The 23,246-nt window shown below is 42.9% G+C and overlaps 35 non-coding genes across 35 annotated transcripts; all 35 read right to left on the bottom strand.

Moving 5' to 3' along the window:
* Positions 1 to 507: 507 nt before the first annotated feature.
* On the bottom strand, positions 508 to 590 carry trnal-cag (transfer RNA leucine (anticodon CAG)). The gene has a single exon. It is a non-coding gene; the product is annotated as a tRNA-Leu (tRNA).
* Positions 591 to 818: 228 nt separating this feature from the next.
* Positions 819 to 901, bottom strand: trnal-cag (transfer RNA leucine (anticodon CAG)). Its single transcript has one exon. It is a non-coding gene; the product is annotated as a tRNA-Leu (tRNA).
* Positions 902 to 1,753: 852 nt separating this feature from the next.
* trnal-cag (transfer RNA leucine (anticodon CAG)) lies at positions 1,754 to 1,836 on the bottom strand. Its single transcript has one exon. It is a non-coding gene; the product is annotated as a tRNA-Leu (tRNA).
* Positions 1,837 to 2,680: 844 nt separating this feature from the next.
* Positions 2,681 to 2,763, bottom strand: trnal-cag (transfer RNA leucine (anticodon CAG)). The gene has a single exon. It is a non-coding gene; the product is annotated as a tRNA-Leu (tRNA).
* A 1,154-nt stretch (positions 2,764 to 3,917) lies between these two features.
* On the bottom strand, positions 3,918 to 4,000 carry trnal-cag (transfer RNA leucine (anticodon CAG)). The gene has a single exon. It is a non-coding gene; the product is annotated as a tRNA-Leu (tRNA).
* Positions 4,001 to 5,265: 1,265 nt separating this feature from the next.
* trnal-cag (transfer RNA leucine (anticodon CAG)) lies at positions 5,266 to 5,348 on the bottom strand. The gene has a single exon. It is a non-coding gene; the product is annotated as a tRNA-Leu (tRNA).
* Positions 5,349 to 6,924: 1,576 nt separating this feature from the next.
* Positions 6,925 to 7,007, bottom strand: trnal-cag (transfer RNA leucine (anticodon CAG)). The gene has a single exon. It is a non-coding gene; the product is annotated as a tRNA-Leu (tRNA).
* Positions 7,008 to 7,543: 536 nt separating this feature from the next.
* Positions 7,544 to 7,626, bottom strand: trnal-cag (transfer RNA leucine (anticodon CAG)). Its single transcript has one exon. It is a non-coding gene; the product is annotated as a tRNA-Leu (tRNA).
* Positions 7,627 to 7,748: 122 nt separating this feature from the next.
* On the bottom strand, positions 7,749 to 7,831 carry trnal-cag (transfer RNA leucine (anticodon CAG)). The gene has a single exon. It is a non-coding gene; the product is annotated as a tRNA-Leu (tRNA).
* Positions 7,832 to 8,474: 643 nt separating this feature from the next.
* On the bottom strand, positions 8,475 to 8,557 carry trnal-cag (transfer RNA leucine (anticodon CAG)). The gene has a single exon. It is a non-coding gene; the product is annotated as a tRNA-Leu (tRNA).
* A 1,887-nt stretch (positions 8,558 to 10,444) lies between these two features.
* On the bottom strand, positions 10,445 to 10,527 carry trnal-cag (transfer RNA leucine (anticodon CAG)). Its single transcript has one exon. It is a non-coding gene; the product is annotated as a tRNA-Leu (tRNA).
* A 643-nt stretch (positions 10,528 to 11,170) lies between these two features.
* trnal-cag (transfer RNA leucine (anticodon CAG)) lies at positions 11,171 to 11,252 on the bottom strand. Its single transcript has one exon. It is a non-coding gene; the product is annotated as a tRNA-Leu (tRNA).
* A 122-nt stretch (positions 11,253 to 11,374) lies between these two features.
* On the bottom strand, positions 11,375 to 11,457 carry trnal-cag (transfer RNA leucine (anticodon CAG)). The gene has a single exon. It is a non-coding gene; the product is annotated as a tRNA-Leu (tRNA).
* A 536-nt stretch (positions 11,458 to 11,993) lies between these two features.
* trnal-cag (transfer RNA leucine (anticodon CAG)) lies at positions 11,994 to 12,076 on the bottom strand. Its single transcript has one exon. It is a non-coding gene; the product is annotated as a tRNA-Leu (tRNA).
* Positions 12,077 to 12,198: 122 nt separating this feature from the next.
* On the bottom strand, positions 12,199 to 12,281 carry trnal-cag (transfer RNA leucine (anticodon CAG)). Its single transcript has one exon. It is a non-coding gene; the product is annotated as a tRNA-Leu (tRNA).
* A 2,206-nt stretch (positions 12,282 to 14,487) lies between these two features.
* trnal-cag (transfer RNA leucine (anticodon CAG)) lies at positions 14,488 to 14,570 on the bottom strand. The gene has a single exon. It is a non-coding gene; the product is annotated as a tRNA-Leu (tRNA).
* Positions 14,571 to 14,848: 278 nt separating this feature from the next.
* On the bottom strand, positions 14,849 to 14,931 carry trnal-cag (transfer RNA leucine (anticodon CAG)). Its single transcript has one exon. It is a non-coding gene; the product is annotated as a tRNA-Leu (tRNA).
* A 942-nt stretch (positions 14,932 to 15,873) lies between these two features.
* On the bottom strand, positions 15,874 to 15,956 carry trnal-cag (transfer RNA leucine (anticodon CAG)). Its single transcript has one exon. It is a non-coding gene; the product is annotated as a tRNA-Leu (tRNA).
* Positions 15,957 to 16,078: 122 nt separating this feature from the next.
* Positions 16,079 to 16,161, bottom strand: trnal-cag (transfer RNA leucine (anticodon CAG)). Its single transcript has one exon. It is a non-coding gene; the product is annotated as a tRNA-Leu (tRNA).
* A 735-nt stretch (positions 16,162 to 16,896) lies between these two features.
* On the bottom strand, positions 16,897 to 16,979 carry trnal-cag (transfer RNA leucine (anticodon CAG)). Its single transcript has one exon. It is a non-coding gene; the product is annotated as a tRNA-Leu (tRNA).
* A 530-nt stretch (positions 16,980 to 17,509) lies between these two features.
* trnal-cag (transfer RNA leucine (anticodon CAG)) lies at positions 17,510 to 17,592 on the bottom strand. Its single transcript has one exon. It is a non-coding gene; the product is annotated as a tRNA-Leu (tRNA).
* A 427-nt stretch (positions 17,593 to 18,019) lies between these two features.
* Positions 18,020 to 18,102, bottom strand: trnal-cag (transfer RNA leucine (anticodon CAG)). Its single transcript has one exon. It is a non-coding gene; the product is annotated as a tRNA-Leu (tRNA).
* Positions 18,103 to 18,224: 122 nt separating this feature from the next.
* On the bottom strand, positions 18,225 to 18,307 carry trnal-cag (transfer RNA leucine (anticodon CAG)). Its single transcript has one exon. It is a non-coding gene; the product is annotated as a tRNA-Leu (tRNA).
* A 530-nt stretch (positions 18,308 to 18,837) lies between these two features.
* Positions 18,838 to 18,920, bottom strand: trnal-cag (transfer RNA leucine (anticodon CAG)). Its single transcript has one exon. It is a non-coding gene; the product is annotated as a tRNA-Leu (tRNA).
* A 122-nt stretch (positions 18,921 to 19,042) lies between these two features.
* On the bottom strand, positions 19,043 to 19,125 carry trnal-cag (transfer RNA leucine (anticodon CAG)). Its single transcript has one exon. It is a non-coding gene; the product is annotated as a tRNA-Leu (tRNA).
* A 691-nt stretch (positions 19,126 to 19,816) lies between these two features.
* trnal-cag (transfer RNA leucine (anticodon CAG)) lies at positions 19,817 to 19,899 on the bottom strand. Its single transcript has one exon. It is a non-coding gene; the product is annotated as a tRNA-Leu (tRNA).
* A 122-nt stretch (positions 19,900 to 20,021) lies between these two features.
* On the bottom strand, positions 20,022 to 20,104 carry trnal-cag (transfer RNA leucine (anticodon CAG)). The gene has a single exon. It is a non-coding gene; the product is annotated as a tRNA-Leu (tRNA).
* A 528-nt stretch (positions 20,105 to 20,632) lies between these two features.
* Positions 20,633 to 20,715, bottom strand: trnal-cag (transfer RNA leucine (anticodon CAG)). The gene has a single exon. It is a non-coding gene; the product is annotated as a tRNA-Leu (tRNA).
* Positions 20,716 to 20,837: 122 nt separating this feature from the next.
* On the bottom strand, positions 20,838 to 20,920 carry trnal-cag (transfer RNA leucine (anticodon CAG)). The gene has a single exon. It is a non-coding gene; the product is annotated as a tRNA-Leu (tRNA).
* A 427-nt stretch (positions 20,921 to 21,347) lies between these two features.
* Positions 21,348 to 21,430, bottom strand: trnal-cag (transfer RNA leucine (anticodon CAG)). Its single transcript has one exon. It is a non-coding gene; the product is annotated as a tRNA-Leu (tRNA).
* A 122-nt stretch (positions 21,431 to 21,552) lies between these two features.
* On the bottom strand, positions 21,553 to 21,635 carry trnal-cag (transfer RNA leucine (anticodon CAG)). Its single transcript has one exon. It is a non-coding gene; the product is annotated as a tRNA-Leu (tRNA).
* Positions 21,636 to 21,757: 122 nt separating this feature from the next.
* Positions 21,758 to 21,840, bottom strand: trnal-cag (transfer RNA leucine (anticodon CAG)). The gene has a single exon. It is a non-coding gene; the product is annotated as a tRNA-Leu (tRNA).
* A 528-nt stretch (positions 21,841 to 22,368) lies between these two features.
* trnal-cag (transfer RNA leucine (anticodon CAG)) lies at positions 22,369 to 22,451 on the bottom strand. The gene has a single exon. It is a non-coding gene; the product is annotated as a tRNA-Leu (tRNA).
* Positions 22,452 to 22,573: 122 nt separating this feature from the next.
* Positions 22,574 to 22,656, bottom strand: trnal-cag (transfer RNA leucine (anticodon CAG)). Its single transcript has one exon. It is a non-coding gene; the product is annotated as a tRNA-Leu (tRNA).
* A 427-nt stretch (positions 22,657 to 23,083) lies between these two features.
* trnal-cag (transfer RNA leucine (anticodon CAG)) lies at positions 23,084 to 23,166 on the bottom strand. The gene has a single exon. It is a non-coding gene; the product is annotated as a tRNA-Leu (tRNA).
* Between the last annotated feature and the right edge of the window lie 80 nt (positions 23,167 to 23,246).

Raw genomic sequence — 23,246 nt, forward strand, 5'->3', positions numbered from 1 at the left:
TTGGATTATTAAACCAAAACATTTGAACTGAGATTGAAGCTCAGACATACTTAATAAAGACAATGAAATGGAATAATGGAAAATTAATCTTGTCAGAAGTGAGATTCGAACCCATGCCTCCAGGAGAGACTGAACACATCACCTAACACTGCTTTATAAAGACATTATAAATGGAAAAAGGGCAACATTATCCTGTCAGAAGTGGGATTCGAACCCACGCCTCCAGGGGAGACTGCGACCTGAACACATCACCTAACACTGCTTTATAAAGACATTTAAATGGAAAAAGGGCAACATTATCCTGTCAGAAGGGGGATTCAAAACAACGCCTCCAGGGGAGACTGCGACCTGAACGCAGCGCCTTAGAACGCTCGGCCATCCTGACTGTTGTCTGTGGGAAGATTAGCTCTCCAGTTTAGATGATTTAAACAAAACATTTGAATTTTCACATGGAAGCTCAGACATACTTTATAAAGACATTGAAATGGAATTAAGGCAAAATATTCCTGTCAGAAGTGGGATTCGAACCCACGCCTCCAGGGGAGACTGCGACCTGAACGCAGCGCCTTAGACCGCTCGGCCATCCTGACTGCTATCTGTGTGAAGATTAGCTCTTCAATTTAGATTATTAAACCAAAACATTTGAACTGAGATTGAAGCTCAGACATACTTTATAAAGACAATGAAATGGAATAAGGGAAAATTAATCTAGTCAGAAATTAGATTCGAACCCATGCCTCCAGGAGAGACTGCGACCTGAACACATCACCTAAGACTGCTTTATAAAGACATTGAAATGGAATTATGCAAAATACTTCTGTCAGAAGTGGGATTCGAACCCACGCCTCCAGGGGAGACTGCGACCTGAACGCAGCGCCTTAGACCGCTCGGCCATCCTGACTGTTGTCTGAGTGAAGATTAGCTCTCCAGTTTAGATGATTTAACCAAAACATTTGAATTTTCACATGGAAGCTCAGACATACTTTATAAAGACATTGAAATGGAATTAAGGCAAAATATTCCTGTCAGAAGTGGGATTCGAACCCATGCCTCCAGGAGTGACTGCGACCTGAACACATCACCTAACACTGCTTCATGAAGACATTTAAATGGAAAAAGGGCAACATTATCCTGTCAGAAGTTGGATTAAAAACAACGCCTCCAGGGGAGACTGTGACCTGAACGCAGCGCCTTAGACTGCTCGGCCATCCTGACTGTTGTCTGTGGGAAGATTAGCTCTCCAGTTTAGATGATTTAACCAAAACATTTGAATTTTCACATGGAAGCTCAGACATACTTTATAAAGACAATGAAATGGAATTAAGGCAAAATATTCCTCTCAGAAGTGGGATTCGAACCCACGCCTCCAGGAGAGACTGAACACATCACCTAACACTGCTTTATAAAGACATTTAAATGGAAAAAGGGCAACATTATCCTGTCAGAAGTGGGATTCGAACCCACGCCTCCAGGGGAGACTGCGACCTGAACACATCACCTAACACTGCTTTATAAAGACATTTAAATGGAAAAAGGGCAACATTATCCTGTCAGAAGTGGGATTCAAAACAACGCCTCCAGGGGAGACTGCGACCTGAACGCAGCGCCTTACACCGCTCGGCCATCCTGACTGCTGTCTGTGCGAATATTAGCTTTCCAGTTTAGATGATTTAACCAAAACATTTGAATTTTCACATGGAAGCTCAGACATACTTTATAAAGACATTGAAATGGAATTAAGTCAAAATATTCCTGTCAGAAGTGGGATTCGAACCCACGCCTCCAGGGGAGACTGCGACCTGAACGCAGCAACTTAGACCACTCGGCCATCCTGACTGTTGTCTGCATGAAGATTAGCTCTTCAGTTTGGATTATTAAACCAAAACATTTGAACTGAGATTGAAGCTCAGACATACTTTATAAAGACAATGAAATGGAATAATGGAAAATTAATCTTGTCAGAAGTGAGATTCGAACCCATGCCTCCAGGAGAGACTGAACACATCACCTAACACTGCTTTATAAAGACATTATAAATGGAAAAAGGGCAACATTATCCTGTCAGAAGTTGGATTAAAAACAACGCCTCCAGGGGAGACTGTTACCTGAACGCAGCGCCTTAGACTGCTCGGCCATCCTGACTGTTGTCTGTGGGAAGATTAGCTCTCCAGTTTAGATGATTTAACCAAAACATTTGAATTTTCACATGGAAGCTCAGACATACTTTATAAAGACAATGAAATGGAATTAAGGCAAAATATACCTGTCAGAAGTGGGATTCGAACCCACGCCTCCAGGAGAGACTGAACACATCACCTAACACTGCTTTATGAAGACATTTAAATAGAAAAAGGGCAACATTATCCTGTCAGAAGTGGGATTCGAACCCACGCCTCCAGGGGAGACTGCGACCTGAACACATCACCTAACACTGCTTTATAAAGACATTTAAATGGAAAAAGGGCAAAATTATCCTGTCAGAAGTGGGATTCAAAAAAACGCCTCCAGGGGAGACTGCGACCTGAACGCAGCGCCTTAGACCGCTCAACCATCCTGACTGCTGTCTGTGTGAAGATTAGCTCTCCAGTTTAGATGATTTAACCAAAACATTTGAATTTTCACATGGAAGCTCAGACATACTTTATAAAGACATTGAAATGGAATTAAGTCAAAATATTCCTGTCAGAAGTGGGATTCGAACCCACGCCTCCAGGGGAGACTGCGACCTGAACGCAGCGCCTTAGACCGCTCGGCCATCCTGACTGTTGTCTGCATGAAGATTAGCTCTTCAGTTTGTATTATTAAACCAAAACATTTGAACTGAGATTGAAGCTCAGACATACTTTATAAAGACAATGAAATGGAATAATGGAAAATTAATCTTGTCAGAAGTGAGATTCGAACCCATGCCTCCAGGAGAGACTGAACACATCACCTAACACTGCTTTATAAAGACATTATAAATGGAAAAAGGGCAACATTATCCTGTCAGAAGTGGGATTCGAACCCACGCCTCCAGGAGAGACTGCGACCTGAACACATCACCTAACACTGCTTCATAAAGACATTTAAATGGAAAAAGGGCAACATTATCCTGTCAGAAGTTGGATTAAAAACAACGCCTCCAGGGGAGACTGCGACCTGAACGCAGCGCCTTAGACCGCTCGGCCATCCTGACTGTTGTCTGCATGAAGATTAGCTCTTCAGTTTGGATTATTAAACCAAAACATTTGAACTGAGATTGAAGCTCAGACATACTTTATAAAGACAATGAAATGGAATAAGGGAAAATTAATCTTGTCAGGAGTGAGTTTCGAACCCATGCCTCCAGGAGAGACTGAACACATCACCTAACACTGCTTTATAAAGACATTATAAATGGAAAAAGGGCAACATTATCCTGTCAGAAGTGGGATTCGAACCCACGCCTCCAGGGGAGACTGCGACCTGAACGCAGCTCCTTAGAACGCTCGGCCATCCTGACTGTTGTCTGTGGGAAGATTAGCTCTCCAGTTTAGATGATTTAACCAAAACATTTGAATTTTCACATGGAAGCTCAGACATACTTTATAAAGACATTGAAATGGAATTAAGGCAAAATATTCCTGTCAGAAGTGGGATTCGAACCCACGCCTCCAGGAGTGACTGCGACCTGAACGCAGCGCCTTAGACCGCTTGGCCATCCTGACTGCTATCTGTGTGAAGATTAGCTCTTCAATTTAGATTATTAAACCAAAACATTTGAACTGAGATGGAAGCTCAGACATACTTTATAAAGACAATGAAATGGAATAAGGGAAAATTAATCTAGTCAGAAATTAGATTCGAACCCATGCCTCCAGGAGAGACTGCGACCTGAACACATCACCTAAGACTGCTTTATAAAGACATTGAAATGGAATTATGCAAAACACTTCTGTCAGAAGTGGGATTCGAACCCACACCTCCAGGGGAGACTGCGACCTGAACGCAGCGCCTTTGACCGCTCGGCCATCCTGACTGTTGTCTGCATGAAGATTAGCTCTTCAGTTTGTATTATTAAACCAAAACATTTGAACTGAGATTGAAGCTCAGACATACTTTATAAAGACAATGAAATGGAATAATGAAAAATTAATCTTGTCAGAAGTGAGATTCGAACCCATGCCTCCAGGAGAGACTGAACACATCACCTAACACTGCTTTATAAAGACATTATAAATGGAAAAAGGGCAACATTATCCTGTCAGAAGTGGGATTCGAACCCACGCCTCCAGGAGAGACTGCGACCTGAACACATCACCTAACACTGCTTCATCAAGACATTTAAATGGAAAAAGGGCAACATTATCCTGTCAGAAGTGGGATTAAAAACAACGCCTCCAGGGGAGACTGCGATCTGAACGCAGCGCCTTAGACCGCTCGGCCATCCTGACTGTTGTCTGCATGAAGATTAGCTCTTCAGTTTGGATTATTAAACCAAAACATTTGAACTGAGATTGAAGCTCAGACATACTTTATAAAGACAATGAAATGGAATAAGGGAAAATTAATCTTGTCAGGAGTGAGTTTCGAACCCATGCCTCCAGGAGTGACTGCGACCTGAACACATCACCTAACACTGCTTCATCAAGACATTTAAATGGAAAAAGGGCAACATTATCCTGTCAGAAGTTGGATTAAAAACAACGCCTCCAGGGGAGACTGTGACCTGAACGCAGCGCCTTAGACTGCTCGGCCATCCTGACTGTTGTCTGTGGGAAGATTAGCTCTCCAGTTTAGATGATTTAACCAAAACATTTGAATTTTCACATGGAAGCTCAGACATACTTTATAAAGACAATGAAATGGAATTAAGGCAAAAAATTCCTGTCAGAAGTGGGATTCGAACCCACGCCTCCAGGAGAGACTGAACACATCACCTAACACTGCTTTATAAAGACATTTAAATGGAAAAAGGGCAAGATTATCCCGTCAGAAGTGGGATTCGAACCCACGCCTCCAGGGGAGACTGCGACCTGAACACATCACCTAACACTGCTTTATAAAGACATTTAAATGGAAAAAGGGCAACATTATCCTGTCAGAAGTGGGATTCAAAAGAACGCCTCCAGGGGAGACTGCGACCTGAACGCAGCGCCTTAGACCGCTCGGCCATCTTGACTGCTGTCTGTGCGAAGATTAGCTCTCCAGTTTAGATGATTTAACCAAAACATTTGAATTTTCACATGGAAGCTCAGACATACTTTATAAAGACATTGAAATGGAATTAATTCAAAATATTCCTGTCAGAAGTGGGATTCGAACCCACGCCTCCAGGGGAGACTGCGACCTGAACGCAGCGCCTTAGACCGCTCGGGCATCCTGACTGTTGTCTGCATGAAGATTAGCTCTTCAGTTTGGATTATTAAACCAAAACATTTGAACTGAGATTGAAGCTCAGACATACTTTATAAAGACAATGAAATGGAATAATGGAAAATTAATCTTGTCAGAAGTGAGATTCGAACCCATGCCTCCAGGAGAGACTGAACACATCACCTAACACTGCTTTATAAAGACATTATAAATGGAAAAAGGGCAACATTATCCTGTCAGAAGTGGGATTCGAACCCACGCCTCCAGGGGAGACTGCGACCTGAACACATCACCTAACACTGCTTTATAAAGACATTTAAATGGAAAAAGGGCAACATTATCCTGTCAGAAGGGGGATTCAAAACAACGCCTCCAGGGGAGACTGCGACCTGAACGCAGCGCCTTAGAACGCTCGGCCATGCTGACTGCTATCTGTGTGAAGATTAGCTCTTCAATTTAGATTATTAAACAAAAACATTTGAACTGAGATGGAAGCTCAGACATACTTTATAAAGACAATGAAATGGAATAAGGGAAAATTAATCTAGTCAGAAATTAGATTCGAACCCATGCCTCCAGGAGAGACTGCGACCTGAACACATCACCTAAGTCTGCTTTATAAAGACATTGAAATGGAATTATGCAAAACACTTCTGTCAGAAATGGGATTCGAACCCACGCCTCCAGGGTGACTGCGACCTGAACACATCACCTAACACTGCTTTATAAAGACATTTAAATGGAAAAAGGGCAACATTATCCTGTCAGAAGTGGGATTCAAAACAAAGCCTCCAGGGGAGACTGCGACCTGAACGCAGCGCCTTAGACCGCTCGGCCATCCTGACTGCTGTCTGTGTGAAGATTAGCTCTCCATTTTAGATGATTTAACCAAAACATTTGAATTTTCAAATGGAAGCTCAGACATACTTTATAAAGACATTGAAATGGAATTAAGTCAAAATATTCCTGTCAGAAGTGGGATTCGAACCCACGCCTCCAGGGGAGACTGCGACCTGAACCCAGCGCCTTAGACCGCTTGGCCTTCCTGACTGTTGTCTGCATGATGATTAGCTCTTCAGTTTGGATTATTAAACCAAAACATTTGAACTGAGATTGAAGCTCAGACATACTTTATGAAGACAATGAAATGGAATAATGGAAAATTAATCTTGTCAGAAGTGAGATTCGAACCCATGCCTCCAGGAGAGACTGAACACATCACCTAACACTGCTTTATAAAGACATTATAAATGGAAAAAGGGCAACATTATCCTGTCAGAAGTGGGATTCGAACCCATGCCTCCAGGGGAGACTGCGACCTGAACACATCACCTAACACTGCTTTATAAAGACATTTAAATGGAAAAAGGGCAACATTATCCTGTCAGAAGTGGGATTCAAAACAACGCCTCCAGGGGAGACTGCGACCTGAACGCAGCGCCTTAGAACGCTCGGCCATCCTGACTGTTGTCTGTGGGAAGATTAGCTCTCCAGTTTAGATGATTTAACCAAAACATTTGAATTTTCACATGGAAGCTCAGACATACTTTATAAAGACATTGAAATGGAATTAAGGCAAAATATTCCTGTCAGAAGTGGGATTCGAACCCACGCCTCCAGGGGAGACTGCGACCTGAACGCAGCGCCTTAGACCGCTCTGCCATCCTGACTGTTGTCTGCATGAAAATTAGCTCTTCAGTTTGGATTATTAAACCAAAACATTTGAACTGAGATTGAAGCTCAGACATACTTTATAAAGACAATGAAATGGAATAAGGGAAAATTAATCTTGTCAGAAGTGAGATTCGAACCCATGCCTCCAGGAGAGACTGAACACATCACCTAACACTGCTTTATAAAGACATTTAAATGGAAAAAGGGCAACATTATCCTGTCAGAAGTGGGATTCGAACCCACGCCTCCAGCGGAGACTGCGACCTGAACACATCACCTAACACTGCTTTATAAAGACATTTAAATGGAAAAAGGGCAACATTATCCTGTCAGAAGTGGGATTCAAAACAACGCCTCCAGGGGAGACTGCGACCTGAACGCAGCGCCTTAGAACGCTCGGCCATCCTGACTGTTGTCTGTGGGAAGATTAGCTCTCCAGTTTAGATGATTTAACCAAAACATTTGAATTTTCACATGGAAGCTCAGACATACTTTATAAAGACATTGAAATGGAATTAAGGCAAAATATTCCTGTCAGAAGTGGGATTCGAACCCACGCCTCCAGGGGAGACTGCGACCTGAACGCAGCGCCTTAGACCGCTCAACCATCCTGACTGCTGTCTGTGTGAAGATTAGCTCTCCAGTTTAGATGATTTAACCAAAACATTTGAATTTTCACATGGAAGCTCAGACATACTTTATAAAGACATTGAAATGGAATTAAGTCAAAATATTCCTGTCAGAAGTGGGATTCGAACCCACGCCTCCAGGGGAGACTGCGACCTGAACGCAGCGCCTTAGACCGCTCGGCCATCCTGACTGTTGTCTGCATGAAGATTAGCTCTTCAGTTTGGATTATTGAACCAAAACATTTGAACTGAGATTGAAGCTCAGACATACTTTATAAAGACAATGAAATGGAATAAGGGAAAATTAATCTTGTCAGGAGTGAGTTTCGAACCCATGCCTCCAGGAGAGACTGAACACATCACCTAACACTGCTTTATAAAGACATTATAAATGGAAAAAGGGCAACATTATCCTGTCAGAAGTGGGATTCGAACCCACGCCTCCAGGAGAGACTGCGACCTGAACACATCACCTAACACTGCTTCATCAAGACATTTAAATGGAAAAAGGGCAACATTATCCTGTCAGAAGTGGGATTAAAAACAACGCCTCCAGGGGAGACTGCGATCTGAACGCAGCGCCTTAGACCGCTCGGCCATCCTGACTGCTATCTGTGTGAAGATTAGCTCTTCAATTTAGATTATTAAACCAAAACATTTGAACTGAGATGGAAGCTCAGACATACTTTATAAAGACAATGAAATGGAATAAGGGAAAATTAATCTAGTCAGAAATTAGATTCGAACCCATGCCTCCAGGAGAGACTGCGACCTGAACACATCACCTAAGACTGCTTTATAAAGACATTGAAATGGAATTATGCAAAACACTTCTGTCAGAAGTGGGATTCGAACCCACGCCTCCAGGGGAGACTGCGACCTGAACGCAGCGCCTTAGACCGCTTGGCCATCCTGACTGCTATCTGTGTGAAGATTAGCTCTTCAATTTAGATTATTAAACCAAAACATTTGAACTGAGATGGAAGCTCAGACATACTTTATAAAGACAATGAAATGGAATAAGGGAAAATTAATCTAGTCAGAAATTAGATTCGAACCCATGCCTCCAGGAGAGACTGCGACCTGAACACATCACCTAAGACTGCTTTATAAAGACATTGAAATGGAATTATGCAAAACACTTCTGTCAGAAGTGGGATTCGAACCCACGCCTCCAGGAGTGACTGCGACCTGAACGCAGCGCCTTAGACCGCTTGGCCATCCTGACTGCTATCTGTGTGAAGATTAGCTCTTCAATTTAGATTATTAAACCAAAACATTTGAACTGAGATGGAAGCTCAGACATACTTTATAAAGACAATGAAATGGAATAAGGGAAAATTAATCTAGTCAGAAATTAGATTCGAACCCATGCCTCCAGGAGAGACTGCGACCTGAACACATCACCTAAGACTGCTTTATAAAGACATTGAAATGGAATTATGCAAAACACTTCTGTCAGAAGTGGGATTCTAACCCACGCCTCCAGGGGAGACTGCGACCTGAAAGCAGCGCCTTTGACCGCTCGGCCATCCTGACTGTTGTCTGCATGAAGATTAGCTCTTCAGTTTGTATTATTAAACCAAAACATTTGAACTGAGATTGAAGCTCAGACATACTTTATAAAGACAATGAAATGGAATAATGAAAAATTAATCTTGTCAGAAGTGAGATTCGAACCCATGCCTCCAGGAGAGACTGAACACATCACCTAACACTGCTTTATAAAGACATTATAAATGGAAAAAGGGCAACATTATCCTGTCAGAAGTGGGATTCGAACCCACGCCTCCAGGAGAGACTGCGACCTGAACACATCACCTAACACTGCTTCATCAAGACATTTAAATGGAAAAAGGGCAACATTATCCTGTCAGAAGTGGGATTAAAAACAACGCCTCCAGGGGAGACTGCGATCTGAACGCAGCGCCTTAGACCGCTCGGCCATCCTGACTGTTGTCTGCATGAAGATTAGCTCTTCAGTTTGGATTATTAAACCAAAACATTTGAACTGAGATTGAAGCTCAGACATACTTTATAAAGACAATGAAATGGAATAAGGGAAAATTAATCTTGTCAGGAGTGAGTTTCGAACCCATGCCTCCAGGAGTGACTGCGACCTGAACACATCACCTAACACTGCTTCATCAAGACATTTAAATGGAAAAAGGGCAACATTATCCTGTCAGAAGTTGGATTAAAAACAACGCCTCCAGGGGAGACTGTGACCTGAACGCAGCGCCTTAGACTGCTCGGCCATCCTGACTGTTGTCTGTGTGAAGATTAGCTCTCCAGTTTAGATGATTTAACCAAAACATTTGAATTTTCACATGGAAGCTCAGACATACTTTATAAAGACAATGAAATGGAATTAAGGCAAAAAATTCCTGTCAGAAGTGGGATTCGAACCCACGCCTCCAGGAGAGACTGAACACATCACCTAACACTGCTTTATAAAGACATTTAAATGGAAAAAGGGCAACATTATCCCGTCAGAAGTGGGATTCGAACCCACGCCTCCAGGGGAGACTGCGACCTGAACACATCACCTAACACTGCTTTATAAAGACATTTAAATGGAAAAAGGGCAACATTATCCTGTCAGAAGTGGGATTCAAAAGAACGCCTCCAGGGGAGACTGCGACCTGAACGCAGCGCCATAGACCGCTCGGCCATCTTGACTGCTGTCTGTGCGAAGATTAGCTCTCCAGTTTAGATGATTTAACCAAAACATTTGAATTTTCACATGGAAGCTCAGACATACTTTATAAAGACATTGAAATGGAATTAATTCAAAATATTCCTGTCAGAAGTGGGATTCGAACCCACGCCTCCAGGGGAGACTGCGACCTGAACGCAGCGCCTTAGACCGCTCGGGCATCCTGACTGTTGTCTGCATGAAGATTAGCTCTTCAGTTTGGATTATTAAACCAAAACATTTGAACTGAGATTGAAGCTCAGACATACTTTATAAAGACAATGAAATGGAATAATGGAAAATTAATCTTGTCAGAAGTGAGATTCGAACCCATGCCTCCAGGAGAGACTGAACACATCACCTAACACTGCTTTATAAAGACATTATAAATGGAAAAAGGGCAACATTATCCTGTCAGAAGTGGGATTCGAACCCACGCCTCCAGGGGAGACTGCGACCTGAACACATCACCTAACACTGCTTTATAAAGACATTTAAATGGAAAAAGGGCAACATTATCCTGTCAGAAGGGGGATTCAAAACAACGCCTCCAGGGGAGACTGCGACCTGAACGCAGCGCCTTAGAACGCTCGGCCATGCTGACTGCTATCTGTGTGAAGATTAGCTCTTCAATTTAGATTATTAAACAAAAACATTTGAACTGAGATGGAAGCTCAGACATACTTTATAAAGACAATGAAATGGAATAAGGGAAAATTAATCTAGTCAGAAATTAGATTCGAACCCATGCCTCCAGGAGAGACTGCGACCTGAACACATCACCTAAGACTGCTTTATAAAGACATTGAAATGGAATTATGCAAAACACTTCTGTCAGAAGTGGGATTCGAACCCACGCCTCCAGGGTGACTGCGACCTGAACGCAGCGCCTTAGACCGCTCGGCCATCCTGACTGTTGTCTGTGTGAAGATTAGCTCTCCATTTTAGATGATTTAACCAAAACATTTGAATTTTTACATCGAAGCTCAGACATACTTTATAAAGACATTGAAATGGAATTAAGGCAAAACATTCCTGTCAGAAGTGGGATTCGAACCCACGCCTCCAGGGGAGACTGCGACCTGAACGCAGCGCCTTAGACCGCTCGGCCATCCTGACTGTTGTCTGCATGAAAATTAGCTCTTCAGTTTGGATTATTAAACCAAAACATTTGAACTGAGATTGAAGCTCAGACATACTTTATAAAGACAATGAAATGGAATAAGGGAAAATTAATCTTGTCAGAAGTGAGATTCGAACCCATGCCTCCAGGAGAGACTGAACACATCACCTAACACTGCTTTATAAAGACATTTAAATGGAAAAAGGGCAACATTATCCTGTCAGAAGTGGGATTCGAACCCACGCCTCCAGCGGAGACTGCGACCTGAACACATCACCTAACACTGCTTTATAAAGACATTTAAATGGAAAAAGGGCAACATTATCCTGTCAGAAGTGGGATTCAAAACAACGCCTCCAGGGGAGACTGCGACCTGAACGCAGCGCCTTAGAACGCTCGGCCATCCTGACTGTTGTCTGTGGGAAGATTAGCTCTCCAGTTTAGATGATTTAACCAAAACATTTGAATTTTCACATGGAAGCTCAGACATACTTTATAAAGACATTGAAATGGAATTAAGGCAAAATATTCCTGTCAGAAGTGGGATTCGAACCCACGCCTCCAGGGGAGACTGCGACCTGAACGCAGCGCCTTAGACCGCTCAACCATCCTGACTGCTGTCTGTGTGAAGATTAGCTCTCCAGTTTAGATGATTTAACCAAAACATTTGAATTTTCACATGGAAGCTCAGACATACTTTATAAAGACATTGAAATGGAATTAAGTCAAAATATTCCTGTCAGAAGTGGGATTCGAACCCACGCCTCCAGGGGAGACTGCGACCTGAACGCAGCGCCTTAGACCGCTCGGCCATCCTGACTGTTGTCTGCATGAAGATTAGCTCTTCAGTTTGTATTATTAAACCAAAACATTTGAACTGAGATTGAAGCTCAGACATACTTTATAAAGACAATGAAATGGAATAATGGAAAATTAATCTTGTCAGAAGTGAGATTCGAACCCATGCCTCCAGGAGAGACTGAACACATCACCTAACACTGCTTTATAAAGACATTATAAATGGAAAAAGGGCAACATTATCCTGTCAGAAGTGGGATTCGAACCCACGCCTCCAGGAGAGACTGCGACCTGAACACATCACCTAACACTGCTTCATAAAGACATTTAAATGTAAAAAGGGCAACATTATCCTGTCAGAAGTTGGATTAAAAACAACGCCTCCAGGGGAGACTGCGACCTGAACGCAGCGCCTTAGACCGCTCGGCCATCCTGACTGTTGTCTGCATGAAGATTAGCTCTTCAGTTTGGATTATTAAACCAAAACATTTGAACTGAGATTGAAGCTCAGACATACTTTATAAAGACAATGAAATGGAATAAGGGAAAATTAATCTTGTCAGGAGTGAGTTTCGAACCCATGCCTCCAGGAGAGACTGAACACATCACCTAACACTGCTTTATAAAGACATTGTAAATGGAAAAAGGGCAACATTATCCTGTCAGAAGTGGGATTCGAACCCACGCCTCCAGGGGAGACTGCGACCTGAACGCAGCTCCTTAGAACGCTCGGCCATCCTGACTGTTGTCTGTGGGAAGATTAGCTCTCCAGTTTAGATGATTTAACCAAAACATTTGAATTTTCACATGGAAGCTCAGACATACTTTATAAAGACATTGAAATGGAATTAAGGCAAAATATTCCTGTCAGAAGTGGGATTCGAACCCACGCCTCCAGGAGTGACTGCGACCTGAACGCAGCGCCTTAGACCGCTTGGCCATCCTGACTGCTATCTGTGTGAAGATTAGCTCTTCAATTTAGATTATTAAACCAAAACATTTGAACTGAGATGGAAGCTCAGACATACTTTATAAAGACAATGAAATGGAATAAGGGAAAATTAATCTAGTCAGAAATTAGATTCGAACCCATGCCTCCAGGAGAGACTGAACACATCACCTAACACTGCTTTATAAAGACATTATAAATGGAAAAAGGGCAACATTATCCTGTCAGAAGTGGGATTCGAACCCACGCCTCCAGGGGAGACTGCGACCTGAACACATCACCTAACACTGCTTTATAAAGACATTTAAATGGAAAAAGGGCAACATTATACTGTCAGAAGTGGGATTCAAAACAACGCCTCCAGGGGAGACTGCGACCTGAACGCAGCGCCTTAGAACGCTCGGCCATTCTGACTGTTGTCGAACCTGGTCGCCGCCGCGAGTTCGTCCATCTTGTTAGGCAGAGATCTCACGTTGCCCATGATGACGGACGGCAGCGCCGGTCGATAAGCTCTCCTCAGCTCCCGGCGTTTAACTCTGGCGCGGCATCCCCGTCTCCTCTTCATAATATCCCGGGGGATGATGGGTCGCTCCTCCGGCCGCACCGCAGAGAAACGCAGCGCCAGCAGCTGATCCCGACTGTAGACAATGGCCATTACGCGCGCAGGACGCCCGTTGCGCACCAGAAAAGGTGATGAAAAACTTTCCTTTTTCACTGAAAGTTTCCAATTGTTATAGAGAACTGTCCCCGAGTCTTTGTTATAGAGAACTGTCCGCGAGTCTTAAAGAGACAGTATGATGAAAAGAAAAGTTTGAAAAGACAGAGGCAAACCTCGGAAAAAAGTAATAAACCCAAAAAACACTCGGAGCTGCTGTTAAAGTCGCCGTCCTGTCGGCGCCATCTTGAACACATCACCTAACACTGCTTTATAAAGACATTTAAATGGAAAAAGGGCAACATTATCCTGTCAGAAGTGGGATTCGAACCCACGCCTCCAGCGGAGACTGCGACCTGAACACATCACCTAACACTGCTTTATAAAGACATTTAAATAGAAAAAGGGCAACATTATCCTGTCAGAAGTGGGATTCAAAACAACGCCTCCAGGGGAGACTGCGACCTGAACGCAGCGCCTTAGAACGCTCGGCCATCCTGACTGTTGTCTGTGGGAAGATTAGCTCTCCAGTTTAGATGATTTAACCAAAACATTTGAATTTTCACATGGAAGCTCAGACATACTTTATAAAGACATTGAAATGGAATTAAGGCAAAATATTCCTGTCAGAAGTGGGATTCGAACCCACGCCTCCAGGGGAGACTGCGACCTGAACGCAGCGCCTTAGAACGCTCGGCCATTCTGACTGTTGTGTGTGGGAAGATTAGCTCTCCAGTTTAGATGATTTAACCAAAACATTTGAATTTTCACATGGAAGCTCAGACATACTTTATAAAGACATTGAAATGGAATTAAGGCAAAAATATTCCTGTCAGAAGTGGGATTCAATGAAATGGAATAAGGGAAAATTAATCTAGTCAGAAATTAGATTCGAACCCATGCCTCCAGGAGAGACTGCAACCTGAACACATCACCTAACACTGCTTTATAAAGACATTTAAATGGAAAAAGGGCAACATTATCCTGTCAGAAGTGGGATTCGAACCCACGCCTCCAGGGGAGACTGCGACCTGAACACAGCGCCTTAGACCGCTCGGCCATCCTGACTGCTGTCTGTGCGAAGATTAGCTCTCCATTTTAGATGATTTAACCAAAACATTTGAATTTTCAAATGGAAGCTCAGACATACTTTATAAAGACATTGAAATGGAATTAAGGCAAAAATATTCCTGTCAGAAGTGGGATTCAATGAAATGGAATAAGGGAAAATTAATCTAGTCAGAAATTAGATTCGAACCCATGCCTCCAGGGTGACTGCGACCTGAACGCAGCGCCTTAGACCGCTCGGCCATCCTGACTGTTGTCTGCATGAAGATTAGCTCTTCAGTTTAGATTATTAAACCAAAACATTTGAACTGAGATTGAAGCTCAGACATACTTTATAAAGACAATGAAATGGAATAATGGAAAATTAATCTTGTCAGAAGTGAGATTCGAACCCATGCCTCCAGGAGAGACTGAACACATCACCTAACACTGCTTTATAAAGACATTATAAATGGAAAAAGGGCAACATTATCCTGTCAGAAGTGGGATTCGAACCCACGCCTCCAGGGGAGACTGCGACCTGAACACATCACCTAACACTGCTTTATAAAGACATTTAAATGGAAAAAGGGCAACATTATACTGTCAGAAGTGGGATTCAAAACAACGCCTCCAGGGGAGACTGCGACCTGAACGCAGCGCCTTAGAACGCTCGGCCATTCTGACTGTTGTGTGTGGGAAGATTAGCTCTCCAGTTTAGATGATTTAACCAAAACATTTGAATTTTCACATGGAAGCTCAGACATACTTTATAAAGACATTGAAATGGAATTAAGGCAAAATATTCCTGTCAGAAGTGGGATTCAATGAAATGGAATAAGGGAAAATTAATCTAGTCAGAAATTAGATTCGAACCCATGCCTCCAGGAGAGACTGCGACCTGAACACATCACCTAAGACTGCTTTATAAAGACATTGAAATGGAATTATGCAAAATACTTCTGTCAGAAGTGGGATTCGAACCCACGCCTCCAGGGGAGACTGCGACCTGAACGCAGCGCCTTAGACCGCTCGGCCATCCTGACTGTTGTCTGTGTGAAGATTAGCTTCCCAGTTTAGATGATTTAACCAAAACATTTGAATTTTCACATCGAAGGTCAGACATACTTTATAAAGACATTGAAATGGAATTAAGGCAAAATATTCCTGTCAGAAGTGGGATTCGAACCCACGCCTCCAGGGGAGACTGCGACCTGAACGCAGCGCCTTAGACCGCTCGGCCATCCTGACTGTTGTCTGCATGAAGATTAGCTCTTCAGTTTGTATTATTAAACCAAAACATTTGAACTGAGATTGAAGCTCAGACATACTTTATAAAGACAATGAAATGGAATAATGGAAAATTAATCTTGTCAGAAGTGAGATTCGAACCCATGCCTCCAGGAGAGACTGAACACATCACCTAACACTGCTTTATAAAGACATTATAAATGGAAAAAGGGCAACATTATCCTGTCAGAAGTTGGATTAAAAACAACGCCTCCAGGGGAGACTGTGACCTGAACGCAGCGCCTTAGACTGCTCGGCCATCCTGACTGTTGTCTGTGGGAAGATTAGCTCTCCAGTTTAGATGATTTAACCAAAACATTTGAATTTTCACATGGAAGCTCAGACATACTTTATAAAGACAATGAAATGGAATTAAGGCAAAATATTCCTGTCAGAAGTGGGATTCGAACCCACGCCTCCAGGAGAGACTGAACACATCACCTAACACTGCTTTATAAAGACATTTAAATGGAAAAAGGGCAACATTATCCTGTCAGAAGTTGGATTAAAAACAACGCCTCCAGGGGAGACTGTGACCTGAACGCAGCGCCTTAGACTGCTCGGCCATCCTGACTGTTGTCTGTGGGAAGATTAGCTCTCCAGTTTAGATTATTTAACCAAAACATTTGAATTTTCACATCGAAGCTCAGACATACTTTATAAAGACATTGAAATGGAATTAAGGCAAAATATTCCTGTCAGAAGTGGGATTCGAACCCACGCCTCCAGGGGAGACTGCGACCTGAACGCAGCGCCTTAGACCGCTCGGCCATCCTGACTGTTGTCTGCATGAAGATTAGCTCTTCAGTTTGTATTATTAAACCAAAACATTTGAACTGAGATTGAAGCTCAGACATACTTTATAAAGACAATGAAATGGAATAATGGAAAATTAATCTTGTCAGAAGTGAGATTCGAACCCATGCCTCCAGGAGAGACTGAACACATCACCTAACACTGCTTTATAAAGACATTATAAATGGAAAAAGGGCAACATTATCCTGTCAGAAGTTGGATTAAAAACAACGCCTCCAGGGGAGACTGTGACCTGAACGCAGCGCCTTAGACTGCTCGGCCATCCTGACTGTTGTCTGTGGGAAGATTAGCTCTCCAGTTTAGATGATTTAACCAAAACATTTGAATTTTCACATGGAAGCTCAGACATACTTTATAAAGACAATGAAATGGAATTAAGGCAAAATATTCCTGTCAGAAGTGGGATTCGAACCCACGCCTCCAGGAGAGACTGAACACATCACCTAACACTGCTTTATAAAGACATTTAAATGGAAAAAGGGCAACATTATCCTGTCAGAAGTGGGATTCGAACCCACGCCTCCAGGGGAGACTGCGACCTGAACGCAGCGCCTTAGACCGCTCGGCCATCCTGACTGTTGTCTGCATGAAGATTAGCTCTTCAGTTTGGATTATTAAACCAAAACATTTGAACTGAGATTGAAGCTCAGACATACTTTATAAAGACAATGAAATGGAATAATGGAAAATTAATCTTGTCAGAAGTGAGATTCGAACCCATGCCTCTAGGAGAGACTGAACACATCACCTAACACTGCTTTATAAAGACATTATAAATGGAAAAAGGGCAACATTATCCTGTCAGAAGTGGGATTCGAACCCACGCCTCCAGGGGAGACTGCGACCTGAACACATCACCTAACACTGCTTTATAAAGACATTTAAATGGAAAAAGGGCAATATTATACTGTCAGAAGTGGGATTCAAAACAACGCCTCCAGGGGAGACTGCGACCTAAGACTGCTTTATAAAGACATTGAAATGGAATTATGCAAAATACTTCTGTCAGAAGTGGGATTCGAACCCACGCCTCCAGGGGAGACTGCGGCCTGAACGCAGCGCCTTAGACCGCTTTGCCATCCTGACTGTTGTCTGTGTGAAGATTAGCTCTCCAGTTTAGATGATTTAACCAAAACATTTGAATTTTCACATCGAAGCTCAGACATACTTTATAAAGACATTGAAATGGAATTAAGGCAAAATATTCCTGTCAGAAGTGGGATTCGAACCCACGCCTCCAGGGGAGACTGCGACCTGAACGCAGCGCCTTAGACCGCTCGGCCATCCTGACTGTTGTCTGCATGAAGATTAGCTCTTCAGTTTGGATTATTAAATCAAAACATTTGAACTGAGATTGAAGCTCAGACATACTTTATAAAGACAATGAAATGGAATAATGGAAAATTAATCTTGTCAGAAGTGAGATTCGAACCCATGCCTCCAGGAGAGACTGAACACATCACCTAACACTGCTTTATAAAGACATTATAAATGGAAAAAGGGCAACATTATCCTGGCAGAAGTTGGATTAAAAACAACGCCTCCAGGGGAGACTGTGACCTGAACGCAGCGCCTTAGACTGCTCGGCCATCCTGACTGTTGTCTGTGGGAAGATTAGCTCTCCAGTTTAGATGATTTAACCAAAACATTTGAATTTTCACATGGAAGCTCAGACATACTTTATAAAGACAATGAAATGGAATTAAGGCAAAATATTCCTGTCAGAAGTGGGATTCGAACCCACGCCTCCAGGAGAGACTGAACACATCACCTAACACTGCTTTATAAAGACATTTAAATGGAAAAAGGGCAACATTATCCTGTCAGAAGTGGGATTCGAACCCACGCCTCCAGGGGAGACTGCGACCTGAACGCAGCGCCTTAGACCGCTCGGCCATCCTGACTGCTGTCTGTGCGAAGATTAGCTCTCCAGTTTAGATGATTTAACCAAAACATTTGAATTTTCACATGGAAGCTCAGACATACTTTATAAAGACATTGAAATGGAATTAAGTCAAAATATTCCTGTCAGAAGTGGGATTCGAACCCACGCCTCCAGGGGAGACTGCGACCTGAACGCAGCGCCTTAGACCGCTCGGCCATCCTGACTGTTGTCTGCATGAAGATTAGCTCTTCAGTTTGGATTATTAAACCAAAACATTTGAACTGAGATTGAAGCTCAGACATACTTTATAAAGACAATGAAATGGAATAATGGAAAATTAATCTTGTCAGAAGTGAGATTCGAACCCATGCCTCCAGGAGAGACTGAACACATCACCTAACACTGCTTTATAAAGACATTATTAATGGAAAAAGGGCAACATTATCCTGTCAGAAGTGGGATTCGAACCCACGACTCCAGGGGAGACTGCGACCTGAACACATCACCTAACACTGCTTTATAAAGACATTTAAATGGAAAAAGGGCAACATTATACTGTCAGAAGTGGGATTAAAAACAACGCCTCCAGGGGAGACTGCGACCTGAACGCAGCGCCTTAGAACGCTCGGCCATTCTGACTGTTGTGTGTGGGAAGATTAGCTCTCCAGTTTAGATGATTTAACCAAAACATTTGAATTTTCACATGGAAGCTCAGACATACTTTATAAAGACATTGAAATGGAATTAAGGCAAAATATTCCTGTCAGAAGTGGGATTCAATGAAATGGAATAAGGGAAAATTAATCTAGTCAGAAATTAGATTCGAACCCATGCCTCCAGGAGAGACTGCGACCTGAACACATCACCTAAGACTGCTTTATAAAGACATTGAAATGGAAGTATGCAAAATACTTCTGTCAGAAGTGGGATTCGAACCCACGCCTCCAGGGGAGACTGCGACCTGAACGCAGCGCCTTTGACCGCTCGGCCATCCTGACTGTTGTCTGTGTGAAGATTAGCTCTCCAGTTTAGATGATTTAACCAAAACATTTGAATTTTCACATCGAAGCTCAGACATACTTTATAAAGACATTGAAATGGAATTAAGGCAAAATATTCCTGTCAGAAGTGGGATTCGAACCCACGCCTCCAGGGGAGACTGCGACCTGAACGCAGCGCCTTAGACCGCTCGGCCATCCTGACTGTTGTCTGCATGAAGATTAGCTCTTCAGTTTGGATTATTAAACCAAAACATTTGAACAGATTGAAGCTCAGACATACTTTATAAAGACAATGAAATGGAATAATGGAAAATTAATCTTGTCAGACGTGAGATTCGAACCCATGCCTCCAGGAGAGACTGAACACATCACCTAACACTGCTTTATAAAGACATTATAAATGGAAAAAGGGCAACATTATCCTGTCAGAAGTTGGATTAAAAACAACGCCTCCAGGGGAGACTGTGACCTGAACGCAGCGCCTTAGACTGCTCGGCCATCCTGACTGTTGTCTGTGGGAAGATTAGCTCTCCAGTTTAGATGATTTAACCAAAACATTTGAATTTTCACATGGAAGCTCAGACATACTTTATAAAGACAATGAAATGGAATTAAGGCAAAATATTCCTGTCAGAAGTGGGATTCGAACCCACGCCTCCAGGAGAGACTGAACACATCACCTAACACTGCTTTATAAAGACATTTAAATGGAAAAAGGGCAACATTATCCTGTCAGAAGTGGGATTCGAACTCACGCCTCCAGGGGAGACTGCGACCTGAACGCAGCGCCTTAGACCGCTCGGCCATCCTGACTGCTGTCTGTGCGAAGATTAGCTCTCCAGTTTAGATGATTTAACCAAAACATTTGAATTTTCACATGGAAGCTCAGACATACTTTATAAAGACATTGAAATGGAATTAAGTCAAAATATTCCTGTCAGAAGTAGGATTCGAACCCACGCCTCCAGGGGAGACTGCGACCTGAACGCAGCGCCTTAGACCGCTCGGCCATCCTGACTGTTGTCTGCATGAAGATTAGCTCTTCAGTTTGGATTATTGAACCAAAACATTTGAACTGAGATTGAAGCTCAGACATACTTTATAAAGACAATGAAATGGAATAATGGAAAATTAATCTTGTCAGAAGTGAGATTCGAACCCATGCCTCTAGGAGAGACTGAACACATCACCTAACACTGCTTTATAAAGACATTATAAATGGAAAAAGGGCAACATTATCCTGTCAGAAGTGGGATTCGAACCCACGCCTCCAGGGGAGACTGCGAACTGAACACATCACCTAACACTGCTTTATAAAGACATTTAAATGGAAAAAGGGCAACATTATACTGTCAGAAGTGGGATTCAAAACAACGCCTCCAGGGGAGACTGCGACCTAAGACTGCTTTATAAAGACATTGAAATGGAATTATGCAAAATACTTCTGTCAGAAGTGGGATTCGAACCCACGCCTCGAGGGGAGACTGCGACCTGAACGCAGCGCCTTAGACCGCTCGGCCATCCTGACTGTTGTCTGTGTGAAGATTAGCTCTCCAGTTTAGATTATTTAACCAAAACATTTGAATTTTCACATCGAAGCTCAGACATACTTTATAAAGACATTGAAATGGAATTAAGGCAAAATATTCCTGTCAGAAGTGGGATTCGAACCCACGCCTCCAGGGGAGACTGCGACCTGAACGCAGCGCCTTTGACCGCTCGGCCATCCTGACTGTTGTCTGTGTGAAGATTAGCTCTCCAGTTTAGATGATTTAACCAAAACATTTGAATTTTCACATCGAAGCTCAGACATACTTTATAAAGACATTGAAATGGAATTAAGGCAAAATATTCCTGTCAGAAGTGGGATTCGAACCCACGCCTCCAGGGGAGACTGCGACCTGAACGCAGCGCCTTAGACCGCTCGGCCATCCTGACTGTTGTCTGCATGAAGATTAGCTCTTCAGTTTGGATTATTAAACCAAAACATTTGAACAGATTGAAGCTCAGACATACTTTATAAAGACAATGAAATGGAATAATGGAAAATTAATCTTGTCAGACGTGAGATTCGAACCCATGCCTCCAGGAGAGACTGAACACATCACCTAACACTGCTTTATAAAGACATTATAAATGGAAAAAGGGCAACATTATCCTGTCAGAAGTTGGATTAAAAACAACGCCTCCAGGGGAGACTGTGACCTGAACGCAGCGCCTTAGACTGCTCGGCCATCCTGACTGTTGTCTGTGGGAAGATTAGCTCTCCAGTTTAGATGATTTAACCAAAACATTTGAATTTTCACATGGAAGCTCAGACATACTTTATAAAGACAATGAAATGGAATTAAGGCAAAATATTCCTGTCAGAAGTGGGATTCGAACCCACGCCTCCAGGAGAGACTGAACACATCACCTAACACTGCTTTATAAAGACATTTAAATGGAAAAAGGGCAACATTATCCTGTCAGAAGTGGGATTCGAACTCACGCCTCCAGGGGAGACTGCGACCTGAACGCAGCGCCTTAGACCGCTCGGCCATCCTGACTGCTGTCTGTGCGAAGATTAGCTCTCCAGTTTAGATGATTTAACCAAAACATTTGAATTTTCACATGGAAGCTCAGACATACTTTATAAAGACATTGAAATGGAATTAAGTCAAAATATTCCTGTCAGAAGTAGGATTCGAACCCACGCCTCCAGGGGAGACTGCGACCTGAACGCAGCGCCTTAGACCGCTCGGCCATCCTGACTGTTGTCTGCATGAAGATTAGCTCTTCAGTTTGGATTATTGAACCAAAACATTTGAACTGAGATTGAAGCTCAGACATACTTTATAAAGACAATGAAATGGAATAATGGAAAATTAATCTTGTCAGAAGTGAGATTCGAACCCATGCCTCTAGGAGAGACTGAACACATCACCTAACACTGCTTTATAAAGACATTATAAATGGAAAAAGGGCAACATTATCCTGTCAGAAGTGGGATTCGAACCCACGCCTCCAGGGGAGACTGCGAACTGAACACATCACCTAACACTGCTTTATAAAGACATTTAAATGGAAAAAGGGCAACATTATACTGTCAGAAGTGGGATTCAAAACAACGCCTCCAGGGGAGACTGCGACCTAAGACTGCTTTATAAAGACATTGAAATGGAATTATGCAAAATACTTCTGTCAGAAGTGGGATTCGAACCCACGCCTCGAGGGGAGACTGCGACCTGAACGCAGCGCCTTAGACCGCTCGGCCATCCTGACTGTTGTCTGTGTGAAGATTAGCTCTCCAGTTTAGATTATTTAACCAAAACATTTGAATTTTCACATCGAAGCTCAGACAT

This window comes from Callionymus lyra, chromosome 3 (assembly GCF_982586985.1).
Source record: "Callionymus lyra chromosome 3, fCalLyr1.hap1.1, whole genome shotgun sequence".
NCBI lineage: Eukaryota > Metazoa > Chordata > Actinopteri > Syngnathiformes > Callionymidae > Callionymus > Callionymus lyra.